This window comes from Poecilia reticulata, chromosome 5 (assembly GCF_904066995.2).
Source record: "Poecilia reticulata chromosome 5, P_reticulata-male-v2, whole genome shotgun sequence".
Lineage (NCBI taxonomy): Eukaryota > Metazoa > Chordata > Actinopteri > Cyprinodontiformes > Poeciliidae > Poecilia > Poecilia reticulata.
In genome coordinates this window covers 1792141-1811325 of record NC_088834.1, presented here as the reverse complement: position 1 = coordinate 1811325, position 19185 = coordinate 1792141, and the positions used below count along the sequence as shown (strand labels likewise).

General features: G+C 43.8%; 1 protein-coding gene across 5 annotated transcripts in view; it reads left to right on the top strand.

Annotated features, from left to right (window-relative positions):
* Positions 1-3379: 3379 nt before the first annotated feature.
* Positions 3380-19185, top strand: part of LOC103464285 (plasma membrane calcium-transporting ATPase 1-like) — a 64503-nt gene continuing 48697 nt past the window's right edge. For 4 of the 5 annotated variants that reach the window (XM_017304713.2, XM_017304712.2, XM_017304711.2 and 1 more), the window contains exon 1: positions 3380-4067. The gene's annotated coding sequence lies outside the window, so the exon portion shown is untranslated. The remainder of the gene's footprint in view (positions 4068-19185) is intronic. The other variant, XM_017304710.2, reaches the window with a different exon arrangement.

Below are 19185 nucleotides of genomic sequence, written 5' to 3'. Positions count from 1 at the left end.
ACATTATTAAGTAATATTGCTTTTCAATTTTAATAGAAAAAAGTGGCTCTCAAATGCTCTCAGCTTTACATTTTTTAGTCAAATGGCAAAACATTTGGACACTGCTGATATATGAGATGCATTTTAATTTGTTTATTTTTAATTTTTTTCTCAGAGCTCCATTTTAAGCATTGTCCTGGCAGCTGGTGGCAGCCATAGCAGAGGAAGCGGGTAAGGTTGCTCTGTCTAGACTGAAATGAAACAAGTGAAATTTTGACCTTTGCATCTGAGGTTTAGGATTCAAATCCTCTGGTTTGGTTTGTTACCTGGATGGTTAGCCGTCCCGTCTCCAGGGCAGGGCCGAAACCGACAGAGAGGAGAGAAATGTGTGTGTCTGGGGGAAATGTGATTAATAGGCAAAATTACAAAAACATGGGGCACTGGTAATTTCATCTTTTCAATCCAGAAATTATATCTTGGGCCACACTCACACTTTAAAATTTTATAAGAAGGCAGTATTATGTGTTTTCCAGGCATATAGTGCCATTTCATAACATAATAAACTACGTTAAAATTAGTTGATATAAAAGTGATTTATATATCAAATATTGCTTAATAGAAATATTTCCTAATTTAATGCCTTGAAATTGGGTGTCAGTCTCTTTAAAAACTCAACATGGCTCCTCTATTAACCCTTTAACAACGTTCTCCAGCGTTGCTCTGAGAAGTAGCTCCTATAATAAGATCAATAGGAGCTAATTGCTGTTGGCTAGTCTGAAGGAGCTGAGTGGGGGAGGAGCTGCGTCTCGAAGGCAGAGCTAGGTCCATCCAGGCATTTTGCACAGCCGAATGGTTGCCATGGAGATTAAAGGATTTCTCAGACATGCATGAAATACTCAAGGCAACACTCTAGGTATGTTTTTAATGAGGGAATAACTTTATAACATGATGGAAAGCTCAAAAAAGTCAGTTTTACATAATACTGGCACTTTAAAGTATTTCATTTAAACACTGCTGGTGGTTCTGCTGGTGGTTCTGCTGGTGGAGCTGCAGTGACATCAGTCAGATTCACTCAGGGTCTTCATGGTGAGGGGAACCCACACCATGAAGGCGTTCAGGGCCATTTGAGACCCTAAGCAGAGTTTAGTTTGGGTTGCAGCTCCAATGCAACCTTCCACTTGGAAGGTTGCATTGCTCCACTTTCTGATGCTCAGGCTAGATCTCATTTATCAGGCAGGAGCAGGTGTGATGCTGCAGTCAGAGGAGGAGTGACTGATGTCAGCAGAGATTGTTCCTCCTTCACCGAAAAAGATTAAAATCTTCCTTCTGTGAACAAAACTTTCAAACAATAAAGGTTTTCCATTTAAAAAACAAAGAGAATCTAAATACATAGGAACGATTTCCTGCTGTTGGTGCAGCTGAACCAGCAGAGGAAACACCAGATTCATCATCTCTCCTGTTATTGCCCAGCAGTGAACCGACGTTGCAGCTCTCTGCCTCTCCATCATTAGCATAGCGTGGGAGCCACAACTGATGGAACGGCCAGTTGGAAGAAATATTCTTTTAATTTATTTATCCATTTTCTATGCCTGCAGAGTGTAAAAAAAAAAAAAACGAACTAATTTCATCACGATCCGCCTCCATCTCTGATGACATCATTTTCCATAACTCCATGTTGAACAGATGAGGCTGTTTAATGATATTGTTGTGTTTTCATTCGTAAAATTCTTGTTTAACAAACAACAAACTGTGTTCCAAAGGATGTTTAAGTGTAATAATGTAGGAGCAGGTTTGAAAGTTTGATGATGGTAGAAAATCCATCCATCCATTTTCTTCCGCTTATCCGGGGTCGGGTCGCGGGGGCAGCAGCTTCAGAAGGGAGGCCCAGACTTCCCTCCCCAGCCACTTCTTCCAGCTCCTCCGGGGGAATTCCAAGGCGTTCCCAGGCCAGCTGAGAGACATCGTCCCTCCAGCGTGTCCTGGGTCTTCCCCGAGGCCTCCTCCCGGTGGGACGTGCCCGGAACACCTCACCAGGGAGGTGACGTTCCACGTCCCAAGAGCTTCTGCAGCCGAGGATCAGACCGCCAGGGTCCCCTCCCTCGGCTGCCGCCCATAGCACAATGCACCCGACCCCTTTGGCCCCTCCGACAGGTGGTGAGCCCATCGGAAGGGGGACCCATGTCTCCTCTTCGGGCTGAGCCCGGCCGGGCTCCATGGGTAAAAGCCCGGCCACCAGGCGCTCTCCATCGTGCCCCACCTCCAGGCCTGGCTCCAGAGTGAAGCCCCGGTGACCCGCGTCCAGGCGAGGGAAAACTAAGTCCAAAGTTTGTATTCATCATAGGGGTCTTCAGGCTGCGCTTTGTCTGGTTCCTCACCTAGGACCTGTCTGCCTTGGGTGACCCTACCAGGGGCATAAAGCCCCAGACAGCATAGCTCCTAGGATCATTGGACACTCGAACCCCTCCACCACGATAAGGTGGCAGCCCAAGGAGAGGGATGGTAGAAAATGAAAAATATAAAAGGAAGGGTAAAAAATAGCAACCAATAGCAACCAAGCTGGGTGAGGTGATTTCAGCAGAGCTGTGCCATACCACACATTTTGGTAACGATCTGATAATAAGTATATCAGATATAATGAAAAAGATATCGATTCTTTTTCATTATTTAGGTTTGAAATGTCATCAAACTTTTGACCTTCAAGCATTTTTCCAGTTTTTTCATTTCAATAATTTTTTTATTAAAACCTGGGACAAGGATTTAAGTTTAAAGGTGTCTACAAAATACTTTACTAAGGGTGAACAAATTTATCTGCGCTAATTTATCGGCTGATACTGACACGTGAAGCTGATCTTATTCCCCAAGCTTATCTACTTCGCCAAACATCTAAAAAAAAATCAGAGACCGGCCTACCAAGTCATGTCTTGCTACATTTAGTGACATTTCAGACAAAAAAGTAATATCTGCCAAAATCTGAATTGGTTTTTGAAGATCAGTAATCTGCAATCACCCAGAAAACTATAAAAACAACACATTTCTGTGGATTGTTTAAAAAAAAAAGTGCAAGAAAATAAAATTTGAGAGCAAATCAAAACAAAATCTTTTTTCAGGCAGACTTGAGAAACTACAATACAAAAATAAAATAAAACTTAGAGAAAGTATGGCTCCACTCTAGTATAGATCTGACACTGACCGACTTCTGGCGATGCTAAATTTAGTTCAAAAGACTTGATGCAATCAAAAAAAGAGAGAGAGAGAGAGAGAAAGAGAAAGACAGAGAGAGAGATTGATCCCAAAATGCACCACGGCCAAACTGTGAACCATTTACATCAACCCAGCCAACCTTCCCCACCTTCAAAACAAACAGAAACAGGGCCAGAGGCTGCAACCCTCCTGCACCTTAAATTAAAGGTTAGCGCGGTTAAGGTGAGCAGGTCAACTGGGGGTTTGACTCCTCTCCCATAACTGGTTAAACTCCCTGGATGTGGACTAGTTTCGCTTCCCCCCAGCCTGGACTTGCTGTCCCGGCCCAGATGTGCTTCGGTTCGGTTCGGTCCGGGCCCCTGGTTTCTGTTTCTTGATCTAATTAACTCCAGGAGCCACCTTAAAAAGCGGGCAGGGTGATCCCGATCTGGCCCCGCCTCTCGCGGCTCGTGCGGCAGACGTCGCTCCGGCAGTTTTCCCAGGTCTCTTTCTGGATGTAGACGTTGTCGGAACCCACCGAGTCCGAAACCCAACAGAACCGCCGCGAACGGGCTCCATTTACCGGAACTGAAGCGCCAGGAGTGGGGAGGTGACTTTTTTTTTTTTTCAGCCCCTCCTTATCGATTCTTTTCTGGATTCGGTTCGTTTTCGCCCCCAGGACCAGAGTCTGGTCTTCGCTGCAGAAGGAACTGGTTTCAACGTCGGGACGAAGACCAGTTGGAGGTCCCCCCACCCCTTCCTCCTCCTCCTCTTCTTCCTCCCCGCCGCTCGGAGGTTGTTCCACCGCGGAGCACTGTTGGGAGATGGACCAGCCCCAGTAAGGACGCTGACCCGCGGTTCGGACTCAGTAGCAGGACGTGATTTGGACCAGAACTCGCCTGTTGAAGGTACCGTCTAATTCCTGCGCAGTTAAACTTTATGTCCACTTGTGGCTGGAAGACGCGGATCCGACATGTTGAATGTTCTGTTTTGTTCTCTAAAACCTGTTTTTTTTAAAAATAGCTAATTGTCGAGGCTGTTTGCGCCAGTAAACGGACACTCCGGCTGTTTTTCCTCCTTATTATCCGCCTCGGTTATCCACAGGTGTGAAGCCGTGGCGAACCCACTAAGATCCACTTTCACGTCGATCCCGGCTCCAGCTGTGGAAACACCGCGGCTCGTTTTCCCCCCGCGGCTCCGTGTTCCGGACGGTTAGCTCGGGTACAGCAGCGGCGGTACGTGCCTCCTCGGTCCGCAGTCAGAGCTCCACGGAGACCTGCTGCCCGTTTTTTTGCGCTCGGAAATGGGCTGAATCGGCCGTTAAAGCCCGTGATTTCCCGGTTTACCCGCACCGCGAGGCGGATGCCGTTATAACCCGTCGAGTTGGTTTTATTATCATGTTATTATTCATCAAACTTCCATTAAGTGGCCACTTTCCATGAGACTGGCTGGATCAGCGGCTAAAGTTGCTTTTCTATTTCACCCAGGATGTTTCTGTGTCCCACAGACCGGCCGAACTGGGGAAGCTGGTTCCCAGTAACCTGGTTGGGGGTGTTAACTGAGCCGAACGGCGCTGGGTTTGCGGGGAATGTGTTTAAAAGTGGCGCAGTGTGTGGATGGCGCTGCGGGTGTTTTTTTTTTTTTTTTTTTTTTTTTTCTGAGGGTCTGGAACCAGTTTGCGGGAGTCTCTGGTTTCTCCCGGTGCCACTGGTTGCTCTGGGGACTGCCCGGGTGGATCTGTGGTATCACGCTGGCTCAGCTCCTCGGGCTGGTCGGAGTGGTTCCCCCCCAACATCAGGCTCCTGCGATGGAGGTGGAAAAATCCTCACCGAGTGCATTTCTTCTAATTAACGGGGCTTTAGCGCATAAAGAGCCGTCCTTACGTCATCCGCCTGGATGGGTGGATGAGGCTCTCTCCTCTCTTTCCTCCCTCCTCCTCCCCTCCTCTCCGACTGGGTGTGTCCCGCCTTATTGCGTTAGGAAGGAGGGGGATCCCGCATCTCGGCTGCGTGACTCCTCCTCGGCTTGTGACCTCCAAGGAGGGCATTGCTGCAGCTTCACCCCCCGACAGACACGCAGGCTGCAGAGAGGAATGGAAATGATGCGCATTTGAATCAGATTTGAATATTTATTTGAAATGTGAAGTAGAACTGGAGTTCATTTTCATAGTTTCCTGGTTGTTTGCTGAGGAATTTCTCCATGTTGGCTCCCTGAATGTTAATATCTGCAGGTTGGAAAGCAACAATTTCAACCTGTATCAGGCAAATAAGACAACTGAGACGAGAAGAGCTGAGACGGTTCAAACAATCACCTAATTGAATAATCGATTAATCGTTAACTGGAGTACACAGACTCTATTAACACACTCAGAGTAGTAATTAACCAAATACTGTACAAAAATATATATTTATTGTGTTAAAGATGAAGCTTCACCTGGTTTCATATTCTATAAAAAAATCTATTAATTATTATGACTGTAATGATACATTTTGTTCTTGAAGTAATCATGATTAAAAATAATGTCTTTGTTTTGAAACCATTTTCAAGCAATATAACAGTAATGACATAGTAATTCAAGAACACATTATCAAAGATCATTTAAATTCCAATAAACATTTAACACTGCATCTGGAAGACATTTTAAATATCCAAAACAACAGAAACAACAAATAAAATGAATTGATGAATGACTGAATCATGTGATTAACTGATTTATTGCTTATTGTGACCAGCCTGCTTTTAATCACCTTGTCGTATCCAGTTATTAATCGATTATTCAGTACAATAATCGGATCAGTCCTGCACTGCATTGATGTTTGGACCAGCAGAAAGCACTTTCTGCTGGAGTTTTCCACATGTTGATGTTAAAATGATTTTTTTAACTGCAAATGCATTCTTTGCTACAAATGATCAAGGAATGATGAAATGTTTAAGTAACACTTTTGACTGTGTGTGCATAATACTGACATGACACTGTCATAAACATGACGTAACATCCGTCATGATTATGACTTTATTACTCCTTCAGTGTCATTCGGTACAAAGTTGCTCTAAAATTGCATTAACAGTCCATTAAAAATGCCAACTTTGTGTATTATTTTGTAAATAATGAAACTTTAATACAAAGTTGTCATTTTTAATGCAACTTTTAGAGCAAAGTTCCATTAAAAGTGTCATTATTTACCGAATGACACTTCATGACAACAGTCATAGACATTCATAAAGACTCCTTCATGTTCATGACAGATGTTATATCATGTTTATCACAGTGTCATGTATGCACACCCTATCAAGTAAAGTGTTATCAATGTTTACTTTCTTATTTTGAAAAAAAGTTGAATAATTTTTTATTTTCGTCTTTTAATATATTTATAATTGTATAAAAACGTTTAAGTGGGTAAATGATAAATCTGTAGAATGCTCCTTTTTTAAATTTGATTAACCACCAAAATACTTATGGGAAATATTCTGGGACTGACGGAAGAGGAAGAGTTTATCTGGTGAATTTGGTAGAAAACTAAGGTTTAGGAGAATCCTCATGCCGACAGTGAAGCCTGGTGGTGGTGGTGTGATGCTCTGGGCTGCTGAAGGATGTGGAACGAATCCTTCCTGCCAGCTGCATGCTGGGAGTTTGCTGGGGTGGCCACACCCACTTCAAGCTACAGCCCAGGAATTTGTTGTGACTTAATTACAAACATGATTAAAAAATTAATCATCAGTTTCAATTTAAATGATAACTGCATCAATTAATATTTTTTAATATCCACTATGGCTGTGCAATAAATTGATTTTAGCCATTAATGGAATTTGCTGTTTATGAAGATTAAATTCTGGAAAATCAGAGTTTATTTATTATTTTTCACCACAGTTCAGAGCGACATCAGGCCGCCATCTTGGATTACAGTTTGTACTTAGATTTTGAGTGCAGCTCAACTCCCAGAAAGCATGATTGGAAAAAAGTTTTAAAAATATTTGTAATTTATTTGTTTATTTATCGGAGTGGACTGGTTTCAGTTTTGCGATCGATCTTTAAAAAGCCTAATCTGCCGATTCCAATTTTAACCAACGCCTTTTTTTTTTTTTTGTCTGAAATGTTGCTAAATATAGCAAGAAGAAAGTAGCTGAGTTGGTCACAGTTGGGTCATTATTAACTGTGAATGTGTAGAGATGACCTGGTGGACTGGTCTGTCAGTCAAACCTGATTCTGGTTCTCCAGTTCATAAAGTCCTCTCTGCTGTTTGTCTGTCCTGCAGGTCCATGTTGCTCAGAATGCATCTCTCTAAAGTTGTGTGCCATTTTGTGGCGTTAGCTCCAGGCTAGCTGGCCTAAATGCTAACCAGAGCTGATTGATCTCCTCTGGTGCTGGGACCAGTTTCAGGTTCAAACCGGGCCGTAGTTTCCATCATTAACAAACCGTACCAACACCATCCTGACTAGTCGTTTAATCATCTGACAGTACATCTGAAATCTTTAGTTTCGTCTGAAAACAGCAGATTTTACAGGATTAGTTGGTTCCAGGTTGCAGTGATTCTCCTCCACTGATCAGTTCGGATCAATATCCAACTGTAGTGTTGGCTGGAGTGGTGAGGAGCGGTTCTGGTAGCCGGTCGTATCCGGCAGTGAATCCATCATTACTATAGCGTGGGAGCCTCGACTGATGCGGTGGCCAGTTGGAAGAAATCTTCTTTTAATTTCTTTATCTGTGCTTGCAAAATTAAAAACATCTCCTCTTCATCGCGTCCGCCTCCATCTGTGATGAGCGATGAAGTCATTTCCTCCATGCTGAACATGTCACATTAAGCTGCTGCTGCAAAAATCACTTTAACCTGAAAAGTAAAACAGATGTCTGACGTCATAAACACCATTTGGCATGAATTTTATAGTTTACTCGACTCTTTACTGCACATTCAAAGAAAATGCATAATACATAATCAGAAATAAAGTTTCTTTCTGGGTCCAGTTCTGGTCCAGTTGGGTGGAACCAGACGGAGCTGGGCAGTCTGCATGGTTCGACTCCAGCTGTGTGTAAATAATTAACCAGAATGATTTAGAGTGGTTGCTGCGTAATGAGACGAATGTTTAACCAGTTTCACCCTTTGACTTTCCATTCAGACATGGAAAAAGATTCTGACAATAAACCAAATCAGCTTATTATGACTTCATATTCTGTTGGTTTATTTCAGCTTTCAGTGTTTTCACTTCACAAGCTGAGGGAAATCTGAATATTGATGCCGAACTGAGAACAGTCTGCACTGCAGTCAGCTAAATCTTTAATTATTGTCCCTTCAGGCTCTCTGTAGCTGACACTTTTTGTTTATGAAGGGATCAAGTTGTTACAAAGTTCTTTTATTTTTATTTTTTTAAAATCTGTTTTATTTTTAAAAATTTTCTGCATATTCGTTCTTTCTATTTAAACCCGACTGCATTCAGACTTCCATGTAAACAGTTTCTGATCCCAAAACAATGCGCAGAAGAAGAACGTAGCCGTCACCCTGCAGTTTACGGCAGTAAAGATGGCCGCTTGTTCAGAGCAGACAGCATGGTCACCAGGTCAGAACCAGACGAAGAAAGATGATCAAATTTACCGTCAGAATTATGTCACTTCTCATATCAATGATGTAAAAGATAAAATGTGACATGACCTTTCAGACTGCAGATATTTTGAAAACTGTTTAGCTCCACATCAGTGGAACAGATCGGATTGTTTTTGGGTGAAAACTCATGATTTGTGTCACGCTCGCCAGCCAGAGTTGTTCCAGGAGAAATGTTAATCAGAAGCAACTTTTCAGTCAAACTTTCCTGTCGGGGTGGAAACATAGATCTTTTTCCTAGAAGCTGGATGGCGTTCTCATTATCTGGGCTGTTTATGAACCCAAAGCAGAGAGATTCAGTCTGTTTTTAATTTTATTTAAAATTAAATCAGACTCGACCAATCAGAGCTGAGTTAGTGCCGTTAACATCAGGATACAGGGAGACAGTCAGGAGAACCGATAGCTGGTTCTGAATGTGAAGAACTTGGGTCAGCTGACCCGTTAATGATTTACATCTCAATATTTCCATTACTTTCTATTTCCACATCAAACAGAGACTGATGGGAGAAAATGAAGAGGAGTGATGAAGATGAGAGTCAGCTGGAACAATAATAATATCTGAACTGCCTGGTTCATATCAGATTGAGCTGTAATGTAACAGCTGCTCTACATGCTGAGTTGGTCATCATCAGTGATGAAGATGGGCTGCTGAAGCATTAATCTTTGTTTCCATCCAGTTGTCATGAGAATTTTAAGGAAACTTTTGAAATGTCACATAAGGGAAACAAAGGAAAATGTGAGTTAGTCGTGTTTCCATCTGCTGGTTTGGAGTGAATCAGCCAGACAACGTAGAACGTGATGTCATCAGAAGTTGGCGCTACGCATGGCTGGAATAAACAGGAAGTAGTAGTTGCTCACTCTCAGCGTTCCTCCCACCCCAGCTTTCAGTTCCTCTCTGTTGGCTACAATCCTCCCATCCTGGAGGTTTGGACTTTCTCAGAGTTTGGTGCCTCTGGTAAGGCACGGACACACCAGGGGCTGGGAAAGTATTCTTTGTCAGAACTTATCAAACAAATATTATTGGATTAACTCTTTTTTGGAAAAGCCAAAAACCACATCACATGAGAAAAATACTTCTCTTTTTAAATTGAGGAAGTTGTTTAGAATTTTGCCTATCATTCAAAATATTGATGGAAACTTGACTATTGAGAGTCTGGAGGTACGTAGCTGATCCTCAGGAAGGAAAAGCTGAGTCATGTTTACCTGCAGACAGAAGCTGCTGCTGCTGACGAGGAGCACAGGAAGTGACATGTGCTGACTCGATGTCTCTGTCCTCTTAATGTCCCGCTGGACGCTCAGGTCTATTCATGTTTCCCTGTGGTCTGCAGCTGCTCTGTTAGACGCTCCAGATGGTCTGAAACCAAGAATCAACACTTCACCAGCTCACCTACTGACAGCTTAACTCACTCGCTTCCAGTCATTTAGCTTTTTCTAATAGTCATGAGTATCCTGAGTCCATATGACGGTTCTGGTGATGTTCCTCCAGTCTGGTTCAGGCTGCATCGTTCCCACCAGCCCTGTTTAATCAACTCTTTACTCTTTACTCAACTCCAGTCCATTGGTCCGGTTCAGTTGGGGAGTTGTGAATGCTAATTGAACTCTGATGCGGACCAAAAAACTGAACTCTGGTCCGCCTACAAATGTCGGTCTGGGTTCGGTTGAAGTGAACGCTGGTTCGGTTATGAACACCATGCGGACTGAAGACTGCTCCAAAAGCAGGAAATGGTCTACAGCGCAGAGCATTCTGGGTAAATAAGTCCAAATCAACTGTGATAGCCTAGCACTAGCTGGAGAAATGGCTCCTGGTCTTTAACCAAAGTCAGAAGTGAATCTTCTAACCGCTAAAATCTGTCGCCACGCCATGTTTTTAACATTTTGTGAAGAAGGAAGCTTAAAATGATGCTTGAACATTTAGATATTATTTCCTCTGTCTGTTGGAAGCTACTGATGATCAGTCTGACCTGATTCCTTCAGAGGCTCCACTGACCTTTGACCTGCTGGGACTTTGATCACTTTCATGATCAGTGTCTTTTCTCTGTAAAAGGAGTGAAATTTGCAGAGCTCAGTTAGTGATTAAAGTTTGAATTAGACGTGGTGACCTGATAAAATGCCTAAAGGTGCAGTCAGTTTGTGGTTTACAATCTGAAGTAAAGAAACTGGAACAATGGTTGACTTCCAGACTTTCTTCCATGATTTACTTTCTTTATCTTTGAGTCCAGCCCATTGATAAGAACCACACACAAAGATAAAACGCGTTATTTTCCTGCCCTCTTTACCTCGACTTGGGACCTGTGGAAATATTTCTGCATCTTAAACTGTTTAAAATGAGGATCCAGTTTAGATTACTGTAGATCTACCAGGATTATACAACTTAAAATTAAAGTGATCTAAATTTAACAGATGGCAAAAAGTTTAGAGATGCCCCTAAATATTAAGTTGTTTATTGTTTGATGAGTTGCAATATTTAACATGAAAAAAGTAGACATTTTAATCTGGATAATTATGAAAATAATGTCCTGAACAGAAACAGGAAGTGACCTCAATAATTTTTCCAAACGGTAAGGAATAGATATTAAAGTTCACGCTGTTGGACAGGAAGTGATGCAGCTGCTCTCTTTCTCTCTCTTTTTAGCAACAAGTTGTTTAATTTTAATGATTTTTATTCTTTTGCATGAGAAGAGAGTCACTTCACTGATTGTGATAAATATAGCACGTGGTCATTTTACTGCTGTTATGTTTCCTTTTTTTTGCAACTTTTAAAATGTTGGAAAAAACCCCCCCAAAGTTCAACTTGGGCATTTGTCCATTTTCTGGCTCAGAGTGAATCAACCAGGCTGACCAGAGCGTGATGTCATCAGATGCTGCACATGGCGGCAATAAACAGGAAGTAGAGGTTGAAACTAGCACGGAGCAGAGACGGAGTTCTGTTGCTCTGGTAAGGCAGGAGTGGATGTGAATGTTCGCTACACCAGGACCTAATTACCACATCTGTTTCCATCTACCCTCAGTGCGTTAACGCTTTATTTTAAAGAAAAGCCAACTCAAGCAAGAGTAAAAATGTTGAGTTTTGCCTTTTCTGAAGTAATCCTTCAGAATGAGTATGGAAACCCGGTCAGTGTGTCAGTGTTTCCTGTTTGGACTGAAACGGTGGCAGAGTGTGTTTAAACATGGTGGAACGTGAAGGCCGCCTGTTTCCTGAAGCCCCAGAGAGGGAGGAAGGAATCCCGGCCCTGAGCTGCATCCAGCAGCACTCTGCCTCTCATGCTAGTTAGCATTAATTATTAATGCAACGCTGCAGCTATATTTAAGATGGGGAAGCTCTGCAGAGCCCTGTGATGGAGCGCTTGGCCTTCATCATTATTTCATGGCGGAACGGGGCTCCCCTGCTTGTTGCTCTGCCAGCTGGGCTCCACACTCACCCACTGACTCTTCCCACCAGTCCCATGGTAGAAATGGGCCGCCGCCACCAGAACTGCTGGCTCTGTTCCATTACACATGATGATATGATTACATACAGCCAGGTCTGGATGATAAATTATCGAGGTAATCACAGGGTTTCTCCCAGAAAACTAGCTAAGCCCGCTGTTAACAGTGCTAGGACAGTCATCCAATGGCCCGCTGTGTTTTTGACTTAAAAAATGTTTAAAGTTGACAGGAAATTTTTAAAATATCACCTGTTGTGTCATTGGAAGACATTATTAACAATACCTAAATACCATATATATAGTCTTAAAAAGGCAAAAAATAAAAAAACACTAAAATAAATAAACTAAGGATTGTTAGCCTGGTGGGGGCCAAGTAAAACCTGGCAGCCCGCCAGGCTTATAAATAATGAATTGTGATACACAATAACATTGTTGTTTTAAGACAATGTGTCTCGTTGTGAATGATTCTGGTTCTGGTTCTGGACCTGTCCCCCAGCTGATGTCCAGCTGGATGGATGATTGTAACTGAACCATCTGAATTCGTCCTCCTGACGTACACTTACATAACGGCCGTGTGTGTGTTGGCAGGTGTTCAGTGGGTGGTAGTGTGTCTGTGTGTGTACGTGTGTGTGTGTGTGTGTGTGTGTGTGTGTGTGTGTGTGTGTGTGTGTGGAGGTTAGTCGTGCCGTCTCATTAGATCAAGTCGTTGATCTAATCAGCTTCAGCTTTCATCGTTTCCCAGTAACTTTGCTTCTAAATCAGTTGCTTAAAGATTCAATTCAGCCATAATCACATTTGTTTTCTCGTTTGGGTTTTATTAGAGGCTAACAAACATTGGCAGACTGCGGGCACAGGCAGCATGCCGGCCTGCAGCAGCGGGTGGGGGTGGGGTGCACAGAGCCTTCATTAAATGAATGACGGTCCTGAATCACACTGAGCAGAAATTATTATTATTATCATCATTGGCTGAAAGTTTTCATGAGGCGGTCGGCAAAAACTCATCAGTTAGTTCTGTTTTTCTCTGGGTAAGACACTGCCTGCCAATGCTGTCTCCGCTGGACACTTTCTGGTTTAATGGAATCATTATTGATTATCGACCAGTAAATCTGTAGCATTTGATCATTAATCTCATCATCACAAGAAGATCCTGCTGCTGCTTCAACAATAATTCCAGAAGCAAAGGCGTGAACTGGATCCGTCCCACCCGGAACCAGAGATCTGACCCGGAACCAGAGGTCTGACCCGGAACCAGAGGTCTGACCCGGAACCAGAGGTCTGACCCGGAACAAGAGGTCGGCCGTCTGGGCCAAGGTTGGCGTGTTTCGCTGCTGCAGGAGTTTCACACTCTACCGTTGCAAACAGAGATTTCACCACAGCGATGTTGCAGCAACAGCACATCCTGCAGCGTTTTCATCACCTGCAGACAGATGGACGCTGAGGCTCATATTAATATCTGCATCGGTCCCCATATTGAAAAAAATTCTAGACCGCGTATCAGTGACAATACATCCTATCTATTCAGTCTAATTCTATGCTTTGTTCTCTGAGCAAATCATGATTTATTATTTATTTTACATTATATTTAGAATTTCTAATTGCACTTGCTGAACCATTTGATAGGTTTGTTGCAGTTTATTTTTGCATTGACTGTTCTACTGCTAACTGCACCAACTGAACAAATTAAAGTTGATTTTAGATGTGTTTACTTGTTAAGCTGTCGGTGTGTTTAAGTGTACTGCACTAGTGCAGTTATAAAATAGGTTTGTAATGCAGTACTTTGGTATTTGTATAACATAAATGTGCAGAAAAAAAAAAACCTTTCTAGGAAATCTTCTGAGGTCTTCAATGGATCTATTGACTAAATTGTTTAAACTTTTCAAATGTGTTTAGAAACTAAAATATGAAAAAATGAAGAAACCAGAGTGTCAGTGTGAAGGCTTGACAGAACCAGTGACTGGAGCTTCACGCTAGGCTAGCAGGTTTCATGCTAGGTGATTAGAGAGCTTCATGCTAGGCTAGCAGGTTTCATGCTAGGTGATTAGAGAGCTTCATGCTAGGCTAGCAGGTTTCATGCTAGGTGATTAGAGAGCTTCATGCTAGGCTAGCAGGTTTCATGCTAGTTGATTAGAGAGCTTCATGCTAGGCTAGCAGGTTTCATGCTAGGTGATTAGAGAGCTTCATGCTAGGGTAGCAGGTTTCATGCTAGGTGATTAGAGAGCTTCATGCTAGGCTAGCAGGTTTCACGCTAGGCTACCAGGTTTCATTCTAGTTGATTAGAAAGCTTCATGCTAGGCTAGCAGGTTTCATGCTAGGTGATTAGAGAGCTTCATGCTAGGCTGGCAGGTTTCACGCTAGGCTACCAGGTTTCATTCTAGTTGATTAGAAAGCTTCATGCTAGGCTAGCAGGTTTCATGCTAGTTGATTAGAGAGCTTCATGCCAGGCTAGCAAGTTTCATGCTAGACTAATAAGTTTCATGCTAAGCTAGCAGGTTTCATACTACATGTTTAGAGAGCTTCATGCTAGCCTAGCAGATGTCTAGAGATTTCTGAGCATTTAGTGAATGTTTAGGTAAATCCAGCAGCTGAAGCTTCTCCAGATCTTCATCCTTTAGAAAGGAAGGACGTTTCTCCTCTTTGCTACAGACTCACTCTCCTTTTGTCAGCGCTCTAACTTTAACTACCGTTTGTCACCTCATGGAGCTGCTACCTTTAGCATGTTAATTATGGGTGCAGAGAGGTGCTGATGGCTGCTGTGAACATGTCTGACGGGTTTGTGGTTCTGGTTCTGACTGCAGCTCTTCTCCAGCATGGAGACACGTTTCCTGAAATGAAGCTTGTTAAGCTTGTCTGTGTGAAGATGGAAAACGACCCATTTTCTGCTCCCTCTGTCTCATCATCCTGAGCTCTTCAGGCTCATTCTGAGGTCAGAGGTCAGAAGCAGCTTAATAGGGAAGTTGTCAGAATTCACAGCTGCTCATTGTTAAAATCTCACCTTGCTGTATTCTGTTAAATAAAAAATATTGAATCTTCTGAAGATGTTTCTGTGTGGGTTTAAACCGCCTCTCACTGAGAAGTTATTTATTATTAAAACCAGCTTTCAGATTCTGGCTTTCTGCTTGTATTAAAGATAAAAACATCTTCAGTTCTTCCATGCAGTGAAGATGTTCTCTGATTGGTACAGCATCTCCTCTGACTCTAGAAGAGCTTCTCACATCACTGAGCTTAGAGCTGCCGCCATGTTGGAACCCAGAGGAACCAACCAGACTGGACCTGGTTCCTGCTGGCAATTCTGTTGGACCTGAGGACACGAGACAGTAGTCCTCTGGTCTAACAGACCGGAGGACTACTGTTCTTCGACGGGGTAGTATTACGTAAAGTATGGTTGTTGAACTTTGCATCATGTTATAATGTTAATCCCCAGAGTGTTGCTTTGATTCTTTCATGCAGGTTTGAGAATCCTTTGATCTCCATGGCAACCAGTCAGCTGTGTAAAACGCTTTGTTGGACCTAGCCCCGCCTTTGAGGCGCAGCCCCTCCTCGGAGCTGCAGTTTTCAAGCGTCTGCCTCACTAAGCAGTCCTCCCACACTCAACTCCTTCAGACTAGCCAGCAACATTTAGCGAACACCCGATGGAGCTGCTGAGCTCATTATAGCTCATTTGAGCTACTTCTCAAAGTAACGCTGGTAAAAACGTTGTTAAAGGGTTAATAGAGGAGCCATGTTGTGACGACTTCCTGAATGCGTGGTTTCAAAAACAGCAGGAGCTTCTTAAAGAGACAGAGGCCCTGTTTTAAGGTGTTACATTGTGAAGTCAAATTTCTTATCTCAAAGAACTTTCTAACAACTGAAGGTAACACAGTTGTGCTATAAAATGATTCTATGTGTCTGGAAAACACATAATTCTGCCACTTTAACGCCTCCAGGACAGAGTCGGGGGTCCTCTATCTGTCTGTGTGTATTTTTAGTCAGGCAGCTTACTGGGCATTCCTGCGCAGCATGTTAACAGCTGATAAAGAGAGAGAGGAGCAGAGATTAGAGACGGAGTAGAGTCCAGTCGTTTCCTCTACAGCTGATCTGCTTGTTCATTCTAATGATCGGTCCTGGTGATGGAGGGAGGATGGAGGTCTGGTAATGGAGCCAACAGGAACCTGGGTGGTTTCCTCTGGTCGGGTTCACTTCCTGCTCCTTGGGCAGCCAGCAGGTGTTTGTGGTTTGGGTTGAATTTAACTTCCTGGTTCCGTTCCTCAGACTGAGGTTCATGCTGGAACAAAACCAGACATGGCTCAGACAGAAATGGGCTGGACTCTGGTTACCTTCCATGGTTTAGTTTTTACAGAAACGGGTCGTAGCAGGACAGATGTTCTGCTGGGAACGAGTTGATTCTGATTCTGGTTTCTGGTCCAAACTGAACCGCGAGGAGAAACATCGTCTTTCTGTTCTCTCCAGACCTCTGTAGCTGCTAATGCTAATGCTATGTAAGCTAACTGCTAAGAAAATGTGTGCTGAGGTCAGGAGGGCAGCTTAGCGTACCAGCCTGAACCATCAGAACCGGACCTGATGGTCCGTTTACACTCAGGACAACTGACACTGAGACACAACTTCCTTCACACGTCACAATAAGAGCTGAAACCTACATGCTGGGCTGAACTTAATTCAAACATCTGGCAGCTTCTTGTCTTTCAAGATCCGATTTGGTTCTGATCCAATGGGCTTCAGTGTGATTGTAAATCTAACAATGACTCAGCATGATGCTGTCGCTGCCTGGTTCCCCTGTGGTTGGACCAGAGGTCACTTTCTACTGTAGTCTACATGGAGCTCAGCTGCAGTCCGACCCACTTTGGTTCTGGTCCGGAAAGTTCTGGTGGTAGTCATGTGACTGGGTCATTTGTTCTGTATAAACCATTATGGTTCTGCTGAGTCACTTCTTTATTCAGAACAATTTTACCATTTGAGACGCAGATCAGCTGATCCAATCAGAACCATTTAAGTCCAGTCCGATATTCTGATGAGAGTCTCCAGTCTCTGATGGATGTTTGGGCTCTGTTGGGTCGAGTTCTGGATTTTGGACTGGGAGTACTTTCTCTGTGGAGTATGTACTTATTAATCATCAGCTGCTGGTGGCGCAGATTGTTCGGATTTCTACAAATTTGCAATAAAGTCCAGATGTTTCAGTAAAGGATGTTAAAGAGTCTCTTTATTTTTGCTGCAGAATGTTGAATGCACTGATCAATGTTCCAGAAATAATTCTGATTCTGGTTCTGTTCAGGATCCTGTCCAGATCTTTGTGATGTTTCTGACCCGGTTTTCGCCATGAAGCGTGAGTCTGTGCGTTTGTGCCGCTGGGCTGTTCCTGTGATCATGTGGCTGGGAAGAGTCACGAGACGAGCCGGTCGGGTCGGGTCGGGTCAGCTGGGGAACCCTGCTGACACTCGGTTCTGGTTCCTGTTCAGATCGCCAACCCTGCACAGCCTTCCTGCTGCGGTTTGCTTCTATCTTCCTGTCAGCTTGTTGTCATGGTGACCACAGGTGCAACCGGCAGGGACTGTGCTGCTGGCGGCTCCGGGCCCCTCCAGGTCTGGTTCTGGACCCGGTCCCAGTCCCGGTCCCGTAGAGCAGACAGTGCAGTGGGAACGGGTCAGAGGAATGCAGTGTTTGTGTTGGAGTCAGGGCGTGGCTGCGTTTGGACACGATGACCGAGTCCAATCAGGACGCAGTCATCCATCAGTGCCGACGCTGGTTCTGATCCGAACGCGCTGCAAGAGAGGCTCCGGGACAGGAGCAGAGAGGGAGAGGAACCGGAGCCGCTGGTAGGAAACATCCCAGCTCCTCTGGTCCGGTCCGGTCCGGTGTTCTGGTCCGGTCCGGTGTGCTGGTCCGGTCCGGTGTTCTGGTCCGGTCTCAGCTGGGACAGATCAGCAGCTCAGAGAAACTCAAGAGGCTCAGAGTTGAACAGGAAAAACAGAACAGGGTGTGTTTCACTCTCTGTTAGTATGAGTGTGTGGAACATTTCCCACTGCGGTTGTGTGTGTGTGTGTGTGTGTGTGTGTGTGCGTGTGTGCGTGTGTGTGTGTGTGTGTGTGTGTGTGTGTGTGTGTGTGTGTGCGTGCGTGTGTGTGTGTGTGCGTGCGTGTGTGTGTGTGTATGCGTGTGTGTGCGTGTGTGTGTATGCGTGTGTGTGTGTGGGTGTGTGTATGCGTGCGTGTGTGTGTGTGTGTGTGTGTGTGTGTGTGTGTGTGTGTGCGTGTGTGTGTGTGTGTGTGTGTGTGTGTGTGTGCGTGTGTGTGTGTGTGTGTGTGTGTTTGCGTGTGTGTGTGTGTGTGTGTGTGTGCGTGTGTGTGTGTGTGCGTGCGTGTGTGTGTGTGTGTGTGTGTGTGTGTGTGTGTGTGCATGTGTGTTGTCTTGTTTCTGCTTTCAGAAGCTTCAGAACGTGATTCTGTTTGTGAATCTCAGCTGTTTTGGTTTCTATCTGCAGAGTTGCTGTTTTTCTCCTGAACTTGTTTCTGATTCAGACATCCAAACCCAAACACCTCTAATCACTTCCTCCTGAACTTTCTGCATGTTTCTACTTTTTCTCTGACGTCCTTCCTATCATCAGTTTCTGGTTTTCTAACGTGTTACCAGGGAGAAACTATATAAATAACGTCATTTTCACTTGTTGAGCCCTTTTCATACTTTTGGCATCTTCACCAAATTAAATATTTACTTGTTCTTGTGAAGTTCGTCCATTGTTAGGTTTAATGTATAAAAGAGAAAACTTTAATAGGTTAATAGAAAATTAACCAAAACGTACTGAATTAAATCCTCTCTTCAGATCGTTGCCATCGGCGATGGGCACTGCTAACTAAAACCCTGAAAACCTGATTATTAGTTCAGCTAAAATGCTACACCAACCTGGTAGTTAGCAGAAGCTAATGCTAATTGCTAAACAAACATGGTAGTTAGCAGAAGCTAATGCTAAAGCACTGAAGTTCACAATGTTTATGCTCACCAGACGGATGTGAGGAGGTTCT